Source organism: Macaca nemestrina, chromosome 3 (genome assembly GCF_043159975.1).
Source record: "Macaca nemestrina isolate mMacNem1 chromosome 3, mMacNem.hap1, whole genome shotgun sequence".
In the NCBI taxonomy this organism is placed as follows: Eukaryota; Metazoa; Chordata; class Mammalia; order Primates; family Cercopithecidae; genus Macaca; species Macaca nemestrina.
Genome location: NC_092127.1, coordinates 153,746,801 through 153,752,398, shown reverse-complemented (window position 1 = coordinate 153,752,398; position 5,598 = coordinate 153,746,801). Strand labels below are relative to the sequence as shown.

Here is a 5,598-nt window from a genome sequence, read left to right as displayed (position 1 = left end):
ATGCAAGGCTGGTTCAACATTTGCAAATCAATAAATATAATCCAGCATATAAACAGAACCAAAGACAACAACCACATGACTATCTCAATAGATGCAGAAAAGGCTTTTGACAAAATTCAACAGCCCTTCATGCTGAAAATGCTCAATAAATTCGGTATTGATGGAACGTACCTCAAAATAATAAGAGCTATTTATGACAAACCCACAGCCAATATCATACTGAATGGGAAAAAACTGGAAAAATTCCCTTTGAAAACTGGCACAAGACAGGGATGCCCTCTCTCACCACTCCTATTCAACATAGTGTTGGAAGTTCTGGCTAGGCCAATCAGGCAAGAGAAATAAATCAAGGGTATTCAGTTAGGAAAAGAAGAAGTCAAACTGTCCCTGTTTGTAGATGACATGATTGTATATTTAGAAAACCCCATTGTCTCAGCCCAAAATCTCCTGAAGCTGATAAGCAACTTCAGCAAAGTCTCAGGATACAAAATTAATGTGCAAAAATCACAAGCATTCTTATACACCAGTAACAGACAAACACAGAGCCAAATCATGAATGAACTTCCATTCACAATTGCTTCAAAGAGAATAAAATACCTAGGAATCCAACTTACAAGGGATGTAAAGGACCTCTTCAAGGAGAACTACAAACCACTGCTCAGTGAAATAAAAGAGGACACAAACAAGTGGAAGAACATACCATGCTCATGCATAGGAAGAACCAATATCGTGAAAATGGCCATACTGCCCAAGGTTATTTATAGATTCAATGCCATCCCCATCAGCTACCAATGAGTTTCTTCACAGAATTGGAAAAAACTACTTTAAAGTTCATATGGAACCAAAAAAGAGCCTGCATCGCCAAGACAATCCTAAGTCAAAAGAACAAAGCTGGAAGCATCACACTACCTGACTTCAAACTATACTACAAGGCTACAGTAACCAAAACAGCATGGTACTGGTACCAAAACAGAGATATAGACCAATGGAACAGAACAGAGTCCTCAGAAATAATACCACACATCTACAGCCATCTGATCTTTGACAAACCTGAGAGAAACAAGAAATGGGGAAAGGATTCCCTATTTAATAAATGGTGCTGGGAAAATTGGCTAGCCATGAGTAGAAAGCTGAAACTGGATCCTTTCCTTACTCCATTTTTGGAACACTAGGCAAAACCACTACCACTAGGACTAATAATACGTTTTTTTTCAGTTTCGTCCCAAGATGCCTTAAACTCTAAGTTTACATGAAACAATTGACCTTTTAGAGACAGATGACAGCAAGTGCTATAGTGACACAATCACGTGAAAAATGCTACAGCACCTGTTTCTGATGAGGACTCAGGAGATGAAGAAGGTGGAACAAGAAATAATCTGCCAGGTTCTTTGTTGCATGCAACTGCATATCTTATTCAAGATGGCTCTGATGCTGAACCTGACTAAGATGATCCCTCATACACATCTAGACATGACTTTCCTGATGAATTTTCATCTATGTCTACTGCGCGGTAACCTCCACCATCAAAGAGGCGGAAAGTGACCAAAATTGTTTGCAAATGGATAAAATCTGGCCTAACTGCACAACCCGTAAGAGGTAGAGTTACAGAACCACCAAACAATTTTTTCACCGAAATGAGAACTCCCACAGAAATTCTTGAACTTTTTCATGATAATGAGGTTGTTGAATTCATTGTCAAGTACTACAACTTATGTGCTCGCAGTAAGGGTGTACATCTTGGCTTGACTACCTCCGAATTCAAATCTTTTCTGGAAATTATTTTTCTGAGTGGTTACATCTCAGTTGCTCAAGGCGTGTGTTTGGGGAACAAAGAACAGATGTGCATAATGTACTGCCATAATGTACTGGCATAATGTACTGCCATGAGATGTGACCGTTTTGAAACTACATTTTCTAATTTGCATGTTGCCGACAATGCAAATTTGGATCCAATGGACCAGTTTTCCAAATTGTGACCTCTCACAAGCAAACTCAATGAGAGATGTATGAAATTTGTTCCAAATGAAACATATTTCAGCTTTGATGAATCCGAGGTTCCTTATTTTGGTCATCAGGGATGCAAACAATTTATATGGGGAAAGCCCGTTCGGTCTGGCTGTAAGATTTGCTGTGGTACCAAATGTCTGGGCTACATTGCTGGTTTCAGCTGTATCAGGGTAAAAACCCTGATACTAAACATGAAGAATATGGTGTTGGTGCATCACTTGTCCTTCAGTTTGGTGAGGCACTTACAGAGACACACCCTCGACAATACCATTTTGTATTCGATAACTTTTTCACCAGTATTGCACTTCTTGATAAACTCAGTTCATTGGGACATCAGGCAACAGGTACAGTGAGAAAGTATTGCATTGACAAGGCTCCATTGGAATCAGATGCAGCTCTAACGAAAAAAAGATAGAGGCACATTCGATCATCGAACTGATGGCAAAGGCAGTACTGTCTGCAGGTGGAATGATAACAGTGTAGTCACTATTGCCTCATCTGGTGCTGGTATCGATCCCCTATGTCTTGTCAGTTGTTATTACCAGAAACTGAAAAAGAAGATCCAAGGTCAGCAGCCATACATGACCAAAGCGTATATGACCAGTTTCACGGGAGCCATACACAGAGCAGATGAAAACATTAATAAGTATTGGGCATCAATCTGTGGAAATAAATGTTATCGAGCCCTCTTTTGTTCTGTTTCGAATTGGTCTTACAAAATGCTTGGCAATTGCATAAAGCATTTGATGAGAAGCCAGTGGATTTTCCGGAGTTTCATCAATGTGTGGTATGCCATTATTTGAAGACCTGTGGTCATCGTCTAGAACCTGGAGGAAAAGGAAGACCTTCTCTGAGGCCATAACACTGACTCATGTTATGACGGCATAAATCATGGGATATTCAAGCGGGGAATGCAAATGTGGTGTGCTGAGTGTCATAAGAACAGCACTTTTCAATGTGAAAAATGTGATGTTGCCTTGCATGTGAAGCGTTCTGTTGAATATCCCACTGGACTGCAGGTTTCACCACCCCCTGAGACAAGAAGCATGATTTTAAACATTATGTACAATGTAGCAGTGATTTTGCCTAGTGTTCCGTGTTTTGAATGTCACGTAACTCAACAATACAACATAATAAAAAATTTTCCTTTTCAAATTCTTGTGTCTTGAACTTTTCTAGGTAACAAATATGAATTTCATGAACAAAGTTAAAAAATTGCAACCTCATGCATAAATGGGTTAATCTATTCAGGTTTGACAGTTCAAATTATAGTAAAATATTCTCCTGGAGAATTTGAAAATATATACGACCAAAAGCAAATATAAATGCTGTAACCGCAATTGTGTCTTTTAAATATGAAATAAAATTAGAGATAATTTGAGTTAATGATATCTGTAAAAAAATTAAAAATTACAGAATTGCTTCTTAATGTATTTCTAGATTAAAATACAGATACATAATAATACCTGATAAGCTCCTTTTAAATTCGTATCAAACTACTTTTTTCCCATTTCTGCTCAAAAGTTTTTATTTCCAGAGAGGTCTTCTCTGACTGTATAATATAAAATAAAATGCCATCTCTGCAGTCCCTTTTCATTTAACCAGTTTATTTTTTCTCCAATTACTCTTATAATCATCAAACATATAAAATACCTTACTTTCTTTAATCTGTCTCTTCTTATCAGAATATAAGCTCCATGAGGGCAGAGATTTTTACTCATCAATTAAACAGTACCTAAAATATTTGTCATGCCACAAATTTTTGAGAAATGTGTAAATAAATAACCAAAATCAATGCTGAAAGTGTTTTAAAAGAATGAACTAAAGAGAATAGCAAGAAATAATTAAACCTTAGTACAATGGCACTACAGTAGATAGATGACCCCTAGATGTAATAGACTCTATACATTAGTTATCATAGCAAAGAGTAACCAACATGAAAATAGAGACTTGGGCCAGAGCAATAGGGAAGCAGGAGGGGTGAGTTATACACTAAAGATAGATTTCCTTCATTTTGTAGACAGACCACTTACCATTCAAAGTGTTTAAGTAGGGAAAAAACCCACATATACAATAGAAATCATCCCTTTGAGAAAAAATAAAATAAATTGAGACAGACCAACATACAGTAAAAGAATTACACTGTTGGGCATGTTGACTTATGCCTATAATCCCAGCACTTTGAGAGACCGAGGCAGGTGGGTCATTCTGAGCTCAGGAGTTCCAGACCAGCCTGGGCAACATGGCAAAAAAAAAAAAAAAAAAAAAAAAAATTTCTACAAAAAAGAAAAAGAGAAAGAAAAAATTATCCGGGCATGGTGGCTCACACCTGTACTGCCAACTACTCAGGATGCTGAGACTGAAGAATCCCTTAAGCCAAGGAAGCGGAAGTTGCAGCGGGTTGAGATCATGCCACTACACTTCAGCCTGGGCAACAGAGAGCCTGTCAAAAAGAAAAGAAAAGAAAAGAAAAAAGAATTACACAGAATCTTCTAAGGCAGTATATAACTGAATATAAATTTTTATATTTTTAGTCAATTATTTTTTAATTGACAAATAAATATTGTATATATTTATGGTACACATTGATGTTTTGAAATATGTATTATGGAATGATTAAATCAAGCTATGCAACACATGCATTATCTCACAGACATCATTAATTTGTGGTGAGAATACTTAAAATCTACTCTGTTAATATTCAAGTCTACAAAACATTGTTACCAACTGTATTTGCAATTGTATACAATGGATCTCTTTGAAATTATTTCTTCTAACTGAAATTTTGTGTCCTTTGTGTCCTTTAACCGAAGTCTCTCAAATCCTGTTTTCCCCTCAGCTCTTGATTACCACTGTTCAACCCTGCTTCGGTGAGTCTGACTTTTTCAGATTCAACACAAGTGAGATCATGTAAAATTTATCTTTCTGTTCCTGGCTTATTTCACTTAACCTTATGTCCTTATCCATATTGTTGCAAATGTCAAGATTTCCTTTATTTGTAAGGGCGACTTATATTCTACAGGACTTGTATTCATTCACTTTCTGATTAAAGAAGCCAGTCAAAATCTCTTCAGTTTTAACTACCAGATCCACGCCCAAAATCCCTACAAAATGTTCATCACATCCTCTATTTTTATGTTATTTTGTTTCCATATTATACATTCTAAAAGCAAGATTGTAAAATAAATTACTGACACTATAATTTATATACATTATTACTAAAAAAGGCAATGTGAGCTAAGTGTTTTTTTTAAATATATAAATCTTTAGGTAGCATAGCAAAAAATACCAAAATAAGTCCTGTGTCTGCATTTGGCCAGGAAGCTATTGCTTGTGTTTATTACTTTCCTTTTCCAATCACTATTTCTATGTTTTCTCTGGCCCCAGATGATAAGGATTTTGGCTTAGAGATGTAATTAAACTTTATTCCCATGAGACATGAACTTTTGGTAGAGTTATTTGTACAATGATGTAGTGGTATATTATTAAATTTTACCACTGGTTATGGTTATAGAGGATGGCACCAAAGAACAAAACCATTCATATCATTACTATTCCTTTCATTTCTCCTTCATTTGTACCTTTTATTGT

General features: G+C 36.2%; 1 pseudogene; it reads left to right on the top strand.

Annotated features, from left to right (window-relative positions):
• The first annotated feature begins 1,227 nt into the window (after positions 1-1,227).
• LOC139362250 (piggyBac transposable element-derived protein 3-like) lies at positions 1,228-3,176 on the top strand (annotated as a pseudogene).
• The last annotated feature ends 2,422 nt before the right edge of the window (positions 3,177-5,598 follow it).